The sequence below is a fragment of the Panthera pardus genome, unplaced genomic scaffold (assembly GCF_024362965.1).
Source record: "Panthera pardus isolate Hobbes unplaced genomic scaffold, ASM2436296v1 HiC_scaffold_27, whole genome shotgun sequence".
In the NCBI taxonomy this organism is placed as follows: Eukaryota; Metazoa; Chordata; class Mammalia; order Carnivora; family Felidae; genus Panthera; species Panthera pardus.
Genome location: NW_026526843.1, coordinates 77,885,344 through 77,896,315, shown reverse-complemented (window position 1 = coordinate 77,896,315; position 10,972 = coordinate 77,885,344).

Genomic DNA, 10,972 nt, shown 5'->3' with positions numbered 1-10,972 from the left:
TACATCCAGGTCGTTGTAACAATTTAATAACATCATCTACAGAAAACTTTGCACACTGCCTGGTTCAAAAAAAAAAAAAATAGCAGCTAGGGGCGCCTGGGTGGCTCAGTCAGTTAAGCCTCCGACTTCAGCTCAGGTCATGATCTCACAGTCTGTGAGTTTGAGCCCCGTGTCAGGCTCTGTGCTGACAGCTCAGAGCCTGGAGCCTGCTTCAGATTGTGTCTCCCTCTCTCTCTGCCCCTCCCCTGCTCAATGTCTGTCTCTCTGTCTCAAAAATAAATAAAAACATTTAAAAAATTAAAAAAAATTAAAAAATAGCAGCTAATGTTGATTGAGTGATTACTATGTACCAGAACCGTCATTAACTGCTTTACAGGGATTAATTTAGCACATCCCAATAAGGTGCTATTATCCCCATGTTACAGATGAAGAAACTGAGGATCAGAGAGGTGAGGTAACTATTTGATAATTACCGGGCTAGTAAGTACAGAGGCCCACTATGAACTCTGGCAGTCTTGTTCCAGAACTCACACTCTTTGGAACTCACATTCTTTAAGAACTATGCTCCCTTTCATTATATACAGTTAAAAATGTGAATTTCTCTATCTTCTCCTTTCTATTACCTTTTCCTTTTCCCTTTTTAATTTTTATTCTCCTCTTCTCACTATGTTCCCCTTTCCTTCTCAATTCTAGGGCAGCTAGACTATGTCATAATCAAGCAATTTCATCTGTGGAGCAGATTATCATCATTAGTATTATATTTACATATTATTTTTAAATATTACAACATTATATTTACATAAATGGGATCATACTCTACATATTGATCTGCAGTTTTCTTTTTTGCCATTTGACCATACACCAATACACTATGTAGATATTTCTGCATAAATTCTTTCTGTTATATATTCCAGAATCTGAAAATTACCATAAATTATTTATTTATTTTAATTTATTATTAAAGTATAGATGACATAGTTTATATTAGTTTCAGGTGTAGAATACAGTGGTTCAACAATCCTATACATTACCCAGTGTTCAATATGATAGATATAGTCACCATTTGTACCATACAATATTATTAAAATATTCTTGACTATATTCCCTATGCTGTATTTTTCATCTTCATGACTTATTTATTTTATAACTGGAAATTTGTACCTCTTAATACTCTTTACCTATTTTGCCTATCATCACACCCACATCTCCTCAGGCAACCACCAGCTGGTTCTCTGTATTTAAGGGTCTTTTTGTTTATTCATTTTGTTTTGTATTTAAGAGTCCACATATGAGTGAAATTATGTGGCATTTCTTTTTCATTGTTGGACTTCTTTTACTTGGCATAATATCCTCTAGACCCATCCATATTGTAGCAAATGGCACGATTCCATTCTTTTTTTTCTTTTATGCTTGCACCATATTCCATTGTATATATGTACCATATTTTCTTTCTCCATTCATCTATCAATGGGCACTGGGTGACTTCCATATGTGGCTATTGTAAATAATGCGGCAATAAACGTAGGGGTGCATATATCCTATCAAATTTGTGTTTTTGATTTCTTTCGGTAAATACCAACAGTGGAACAACTGGATTGTATGGCCTTTTTATTTATTTTTAAAGATTTATTTAAATTCAGTTAGTTATCATACAGTGTAATATTAGTTTCAGGTGTGCAATATAGGGATTCAACACTGCCATATACATCCAGTGCTCATCACAAGTGCACTCCTTAATCCCTATCACGTATTTAACCCATCTTCCCACCTACCTCCATTCTGGTAACCACCCGTTTGTTCTTTAAGAACAGTTAAGAGTCTGTTTCTTGGTTTGCCTCATTCTCTCTCTCTCTCTCTCTCTCTTTTTTCTTTGATCATTTGGCTTGTACCTTAGATTCCACACATTACTGAAATTACATGATATTTTTTTCTCTCTGACTTATTTCATTTAGCATAATACTATCCACTTCTATCTATGTCGTTGCGTATGGGAAGATTTCATTCCTTTTATGGCTAATATTCTATTGTGTACACTGTGTGTGTGTGTGTGTGTGTGTGTGTGTGTGTGTGTATGTATGCATATATACACACCTCTTCTTTATCCATTCATCAGTCCATGGACACTTGGGCTATTTCCAAAACTTGGCTATTGGAGATAATGCTGCTATAAACATTGGGGAACATGTATCCCTTTGAATTAATATTTTCATATTCTTTGCATAAATATCTAGTAGTGATATTGCTGAATCATAGGCTAGGGTTTTTTGGTTTTTTTTTTTAACTTTTTAAGGAAGCTCCATATTGTTTTCCACAGTGGCTGCACCAGTTTGCATTCCCTTCAACAGTGCAAGAGGTTTCTCCTTTACCAAATCCTTGCCAACAACTTTTGTTTATTGTCATGTTGATTTTAGCCATTTTGACAGGTGTGAACTGATACCTCATTGTAGTTTTGATTTGCATTACCCTGATGATCAGAACTGTTGAGCATATTTTCATGTGTCTGTTGGCCATCTGTATGTCTGCTTTGGAAAAATATCTTTTCATGTATTCTGCCCATTTTTCATTGGGTTATTTGGTTTTTGGGTGTTGAATTTTATAAATTCCTTATATATTTTAGATATAACCCTTTATCAGATATATCATTTTCAAATATCTTCCATTCCAAAGGGTTGCTTTTTGGAATATTTTTAATGTTTCCTTCACTGTACAGAAGGGTTTTATTTTGATAAAGTCCCAATAGTTTATTTTTGCTTTTGTTTCCCTTGCCCCAGGAAACTTATCTAGAAAGAAGTTGTTACATGCGATGTCAAAGAGGTTACTGCCTGCGTTCTCCTCTAGGATTTTTATGGCTTTGGGTCTCACATTTAGGTCTTTAATCCATTTTGAATTTATTTTTGTGTATGGTATAAGAAAGTGGTCCAGTTCATTCTTTTGCATGTTGCTGTCCAATTTTCCAAACATGATTTGTTGAAGAGACACTTTTTCCCATTTTCTTTCCGCTTTGTCGAAGATTCATTGACCTATAGTTGTGGAATTATTTCTGGGTTCTCTGTTCTGTTCCATTAATCTATGTGTCTAGTTTTGTGCCAGTACCATACTGTCTTGATAACTATAACTTTGTAATATAACTTTAAGTCTGGAACTATGATGCCTCCAGATTTGCTTTGCTTTTTCAATATTGTTTGGCTCTTCAAGGTTTCTTGTGGTTCCATAGAAATTTTGGGACTGTTTATTCTAACTCTGTGAAAAATGCTGGTGTTATTTTGATAGGGATTGCCTTAAATGTGTAGATTGCTTTCGGTAGTATAGACATTTTAACAATATGCGTTCTTCCAATGCTTGATCATGGAATGTATTTCCATTTCTTTGTGTCCTTTTCAAATTTTTTCATCAGTGTGTTATACTTTTCAGAGTACAGGTCTTTCACCTTTTTGGTTAGGTTTATTCCTAGGTATCTTATCATTTCTAGTGTAGTTATAAGTGGAATTGTTTCCTTAATTTCTCTTTCTGCTATTTCATTATTAGCATATGGAAATGCAACAGATTTCTGTATGTGGATTTGGATCCTGTGGCTTTACTGAATTCACTTATCAGTTTTTTTTAAATGCTTATTCATTAATTCATTTTTATATGCTTGTATCAATTTTAATGCTTATTCATTAAGCAGTTTTTCTGGTAGAGTCTTTTCAAGTTTCTGTACAGAGTATCATGTCATCTCAAATAGTGAAAGTTTTACTTCTTCCTTACTGATTTGGATTCCTTTAATTTCTTTTTGTTTGCTTGATTGCTGTGACTAGGACATCCAGTACTTCCAGTACTATGGTAATAAACAGTGGTGAGAGTGAACATCCCTGCCTTGTTCCTGTCCATGCAAGAAAAGCTGTCAATTTTTCCCATTGAGGGTAATATTGGCTGTGGGTTATTCATATGTGGCCTTTATTATGTTGAGGTATGTTCCCTCTAAATCTACTTTGTTCAGGGTTTCTATCATCAATGGATGTGTACTGCTTTTTCTTCATCTATTGAAATGATCATATGGCTCTTATCCTTTCTTTTATTAATGTGATCTATCACATTGTTTGATTCGCAAATCTGAAACACCTTTGCAACCCAGGAATACATCCCTCTTGATCATTGTGAAAGATTTTTGTAAATGTATTTTTGGGTTCAGTTTGCCAGTATTTTTTTTGAGAATTTATTTTGTGGTGTCTTTATCTGGTTTTAGTATCAGGGTAATGCTGGCCTCATAGAATGACTTTGGAAGTTTTCCTTTCATTTCTATTTTTAAATATAGTTTCAGAAGAATAGGTATTGTCTTTAAAAGTTTGTTTGGTAAAATTTACCTGTGAAGCTATCTATCCCTGGACTTTTGTTTGGTGGAGTTTTTTGTTTGTTTTGTTTGTGTGTGTGTGCGTGTGTTTACCAATTTATTTATTTATTTATTTATTTATTTATTTATAGACAGAGTACAAGCAGGAGAGGGACAGAAAGAGAGGGAGAAGCAGAATCCGAAGCTGGCTCCAGGTTCTGAGATGTCAGCATGAAGCCCAATGCAGGGCCCAGACCTATGAACCATGAGATCGTGACCTGAGCCTAAGTTGGATGCTTAACTGACTGAGCCACCTAGACACCCCTTTTTATTGATCTTTTCAAATTTTCTATTTCTTCCTATTTCAGTTGTGGTAGTTTATAGGTTTCTAGTAATTTATCCAATTTCTTCCAGGGCGTCCAATTTCATGGCATATAGTTTTCATAATGTTTACTTTTTTTTTTAAATTTACATCCAGGTTAGTTAGCATATAGTGCAATAATGATTTCAGGAGTAGAATCCAGTGATTCATCCCCTACATATAACACCCAGTGCCCACCCCATCAAATGTCCTCTTAACACCCTTGCCCATTTATCCCATCCCCCCACCCACAACTCATCCAGCAATGTCAGTTTGTTCTCTGTATTTACAGTCTCTTATGTTTTGTCCCCCTCCCTGTTTTTATGCTATTTTTGCTTCCTTTCCTTTATGTTAATCTGTTTTGTATCTGAAATTCCACATGTGAGTGAAGTCATATATTTGTCATTCTCTGCTAATTTCAATTAGTGTAATACAGTCTAGTTCCATCTATGTTGTTGCAAATGGTGAGGTTTCATTCTTTTTCATTGCTAAGTAATATTCCATCATATATATATATATATATATATATATATATATATATACACACCACATCTTCTTTATACATTCATCATTGGATAGAAAATAGAAATTTGGACTCTTTCCATACTTTGGCTACTGTCCACAGTCCTGCTATAAACATTGTGGTGTATGTGCCTCTTCGAAACAGCACTCCTATATTGTTTGGATAAATACCTACTAGTGAAATTGCTGGGTTGTAGAGTAGTTCTATTTTTAATTTTTTGAGGAACCTCTATACTGCTTTCCAGCGTGGCTGCACCAATTTGCATTCCCACCAGCAGTGCAAAAGGGCCCTTCTTTCTCTGCATCTTTATCAACATTTGTTGTTGCCTGAGTTGTTAATGTTAGCCATTCTGACAGGTTTGAGGTGGTATCTCATTGTGGTTTTGATTTGTATTTCCCTGATGATGAATGATGTTGAACATTTTTTAAAGTGTCTTTTAGCCATCTGGATATCTTCTTTGGAGAAGTGTCTATTCATGTCTTTTGCCCATTTCTTCACTGGATTATTTGATTTTTGGGTATTGAGTTTGAAATGTTCTTTATAGATTTTGGATACCTTTATCTGATATGTCATTTGCAAATATCTTCTCCCATTCTGTTGGTTGCCTTTTAGTTTTGCTGATTGTTTCCATAGCTGTGAAGAAGCTATTTATCTTGATGAGGTCCCAATAGTTCGTGTTTCCTTTTGTTTCCCTTGCCTCCAGAAACTTGTTCAGTAAGAAGTTGCTATGGCCGAGGTCAAAGAGGTTTTTGCCTGCCTTCTCTTTGAGGACTTTGATGGCTTCCTGTGTTATGTTTAGGTCTTTTATCCATTTTGAATTTATTTTGTATATGGTGCAAGAAAGTGGTCCAGTTTCATTCTTCTACATGTTGCTGTCCAGTTTCCCCAATACATTTGCTGAGGAGAGTGTCTTTATTCCATTGGATATTCTTTCCTACTTTGTCAAACATTAGTTGACCATAGGTTTGTGGGTCCATTTCTGGGTTCTCTATCCTGTTCCATTGATCTGAGTGTCTTTTTGTGCCATTACCATACTGTCTTGATGATTACAGCTTTGTAATACATCTTGAAGTCCACGTTTGTGATGCTTCCAGCTTTGGTTTTCTTTTTCAGGATTGCTTTGGTTATTTGGGGTCTTTTGTGGTTCCATACAAATTTTAGGATTGTTTGTTCTAGCTCTGACAAGAATGCTTGTGTTATTTTGATAGGGATTGGATTGGATATGTAGATTACTTTGGGTATTATTGACATATTAACAATATTTGTTCTTCCAATCCATGAGCATGGAATATTTTTCCATTTTTTTTGTATCTTCTTCAATTTCTTTCATAACCTTTCTATGGTTTTCAGTGTATAGATTTTTCACCTCTTTGGTTAGATTTATTCCTAGAGATTTTATGAGTTTTGGTGCAGTAGTAACTGGGCTTGATTCCTTGATTTCTTTCTGCTGCTTCATTATTGGTATATAGAAATGCAACCAATTTTTGTACATTGATTTTATATCCTACAACTTCTGAATTTCTGGATGAGTTCTAGCAGTGTTTTGGTGGAGGCTTTTGGGTTTTCCAAAAAGAGTATGAAGTCATCTGTGAAGAGTGAAAGTTTGAAATCTTTCTTGCTGATTTGGGTGCCTTTTATTCCTTTGTGTTGTCTGATTGCTGAGGCTAGGACTTCCAATATTATGTTGAATAACAGTGGCAAGAGAGGACATCCCTGTCGTATTCCTGAACTTAATGGGAAGGCTCTGTTTTTCCCCATTGAGAATGATATTAACAGTGGGTCTTTTGCATATTGCCTTTATGATCTTGAGGTATGATCATTCTATTCTTACTTTCTTGAAGGTTTTTATCAAGAAAGGATGCTGTATTTTGTCGAATGCTTTTTCACCATCTATTGAGAGGATCATGTGGTTCTTATCCTTTCTTTTATTGATGTGATGTATCACATTGATGATTTGTGGATATTGAACCAGCCTTGCATCCCAGGTATAAATCTGACTCGATCATGGTGAATAATTCTTTTAATTTATTGTTGGATCCGGATGGCTTTAATCGTTTTGTAGAATTCCCCTGGAAGGCCATCTGGCCCTGGACACTTATTTGTAGGGAGATTTTTGATTAGTGGTTCAGTTTATTTACTGGTTATGGGTTTATTCAAATTTTCTATTTCTTCCTGTTTCGGTTTTTGTAGTTTATATGTTTCTAGGTATTTTCCATTTCCTCCAAATTGCCCAATTTATTGGCATATAATTCTCATAATAGTCTCTTATTGTTTGTATTTCTGCAGTGTTTGTGATCTCTCCTCTTCCATTCTTGATTTCATTTATTTGGGTCCTTTCCCTTTTTTTTTTTTTTTTTTTGTCAATCTGGCTAGGGGCTTGTCAGTTTTGTTAATCTTCAAAAGAACCAGCTTCTGGTGTCATTGATCTGTTCTACTAGTTTTTTTGGGGGGGGGGATTTTGATATCATTGATTTCTTCTCGAATCTTTATTATTTCCCATCGTCTGCTATTTTGGGTTTTGTTTGTTGCTCTTTTTCCAGCTCTTTAAGGTGTAAGGTTAGGTTGTGTATCTGAGACCTTTTTTCCTTCTTTTGGAAAGCCTGGATTACTATATACTTCCCTTTTGTGACCGCCTTTGCTGCATCCCAGAGGTTTGGGCTTTGGTATTATCATTTTCATCAGCTTCCATGTATTTTTAATTTCTTCTTTAACTTCTTGGTTAACCAATTCATTCTTTAATAGGATGTTCTTTACTCTCCAAGTATTTATTGTCTTTACAAACTTTTTCTTGTGGTTGATTTTGACTTTCATAGCATTGTGGTCTGAACATATGCAATGTATGATCTTGTTCTTTTTGTACTTGTTAAGGACTGATTTGTGTCCCAGTATGTGATCTATTCTGGAGAATGTCCCATGTGCAGTTGAGAAGAATGTGTGTTCTGCTGCTTTAGGATGATGTATTCTGAATATATCTGTTAAGTCCATCTGGTCCAGTGTGTCATTTAAAGCCATTGTAAAGCCATTGTAAATCCTTGTTGATTTTTTGCTTAGAGGATCTGTTCTTTGCTGTAGGTTGGGTTTTGAAGTCCCCTACTATTATGGTAGTATTATCAATAAGTTTCTTTATGTTTGTGATGAATTGGTTTATATATTTGGGTCCTACCACATTTGCAACATAAATGTTTACAATTGTTAGGTCTTCTTGGTGGATAGACTCCTTAATTATGATATAATGCCCTTCATTTTTTTTTTACAGTCTTTATTTTGAAGTCCAGATTATCTGATATAAATATGGCTACTCCAGCTTTCTTTTGTTGACCATTAGCATGATAGATGGTTTTCTATCTCTGTACTTTCAATCTGAAGGTGTCTTTAGGTATAAAGTGGGTCTCTTGTAAACAGCATATAAATGGATCTTATTTACTTATCCATTTGGTTACCCTATGTCTTTTGATTGGAGTGTGTATTCCATTGACATTTAGAGTGAGTACTGAAAGATATGGACCTTTTGCCATTATGTTGTCTGTAGAGTTGGAGTTTCTGGTGGTGTTCTCTGGTACTTTCTAGTCTTTGTTCCTTTTGGTCTTCTTTGTTTTGTTTTGTCTTTTCTCCCCTCAGAGAGTCCCCCTTAAATTTTCTTGCAGGGCTCATTTAGCGGTTACAAACTCCTTTAGTTTTTGTTTGTCTGGGAAACTCTTTATCTCTACTACTATTTTGAATGACAGCCTTGCTGGATAAAGAGTTCTTGGCTACTTTTTTTTTTTTTTTACGATTCAGCACATTGAATATATCCTGCCACTCCTTTCTGGCCTGCCAAATTTGTGTGGATAAGTCTGCTGTGAACCTGATCTCTCTTCTCTTATAGGTTAAGAACTTTTTGTCCCTTGTTGCTTTCATAATTCTTTCCTCATCTGTGTATTTTGTGGATTTGACTATGAAATGCCTTGTTGATGGTCGGTTTTTGTTCAATCTAATGGGAGTTCTCTGTGCTTCCTGGATTTTGATGCCTGTGTCTTTTCCCAGGTTAGTAAAGGTTTCCACTATTATTTGCTCACATAAACTTTCTACCCTTTTTTTTCTCTCTTTTGATATTCTGTGACCCCTATGATTTGGATGTTATTCTTTTTAATGAGTCACAGAGTTCTCTCATTCTTATATCATGCTCTTTTGCCTTAGCTTCCCTATTTTTTTCTGCTTTGTTATTCTCCATAAGTTTGTCTTCTATATCGCTGATTCCCTGATCTGCTTCATCCATTCTTGCTGCCATGGCATCCATTTGCAATTGCATCTGTTTTTGCATTTTTAATTTCACCCTGACTAGATTTTTACCTTTTATCTCTGCAGAAAGGGATTCTATGCTTTTTTCAACGCCAGCTAGTATTCTTATTCTCTTGACTCTAAACTCTGGTTCAGACATCTTGCTTACATCTGTGTTGATTATTTCTTCCTTTTCTTTCTTTTGTGGTGAATTCCTTTGTTTCGTCATTTTGGAGGAAGAAAAAGAATTAATAAAATAAATAATAAAATCTAAAAAAATTAAAACAATACACACACACAAAAATAAATAAAGGAAGCTATATCCTAGGTGTGTTTTGGTCTGGTTGTTGAAAGAAGGTTGATGGAATAGAGAAGAAAGGGAAAGAATACAAAAGAAAAAAAGGAAGGAAAAAGAGAAAAAAGGTAAGCAAACGTTTAAAAATTAAAAAATAAAATAGAATAAAATTAAGTGAAGAAAGTAAAATAGACAAAAAAATTTACCAAAAAATCATTAAAAACATAGTAGAAAAAAATAAAGAAAAATCTTTTTATTAAAAACAAAAATACAAATAAATTTTTCACTTCCTATATCCAAGTATAAGAAAAGAAAAAAAAAAAAAGAATAGATGCACCATCTAACAGAATTAAATCCGAACATTACATCCATTTTCCCCTAGAAGACAAACTATGAAGCCCTTTATAGTCTGTACACTAAGCAGAGTGAGAGACTTGTGGTCGTCCTCTAGGGCTTGGTTGGCACAGTTGGACAGGGCTTGGTGTAATGGCTTAATTCTCCACTAGGTGGTGCTGCTTAGCTTACTGGGCTGGATCGGTGTGGCACTTGTACTTTTGTATGCTCAGGAGCAGGGGACATGAAAATAGCCACACCCACCTTCCCAGTCTCTAGCATCAGAACACTGTGCTCTCACCAAATAGCAATCAAGCACTCCTTTGTCTCCAGCTCCCATCCTTGCTTCTACACTGTCTGTGACCAATCCGTCAGTCTTCCAAGCAACACCTCCCTCCTGAATATTATTTCAGATTGGGCTGTATTTCCAAACCCCTCACTTCTGAGGGCCCTGCAGCTTGAACCTGCTCCAACCATCTGGGGGAGTGTTTCACCGAGCAATGACCAGGTCCTGGCCCACCCATTAGATGCTCACACAACTGCATGTCTGCAGAGGCCCCAGAGACTGTGGCCAGATGCCAGCCTGCCCCAGAAAAATTTCATGTGATCATGCAGCAGCAGCACTTTAGGGACTATGGTAAATCACAACACACATCTGGCACCAGGCTTCACCACACCCTAGCATCTTTGTTCCAACACCAGCAAACGTTGCTGTAATCTGGGGTCTTCTGGGACCTTTTATTGTGGGTAGGCTGCACGGGCTCTACCACATGTGCTCCTGGCGGGGGAATCGCCTCTCCCCGTGTGACCCCAAGCCTCCTCGGAGTTTGCAGTCTGTTCCTGGGGATTCACCCTTCTCACCAAAGCACTGCCAGGTATCGAGCTATCAAGTTT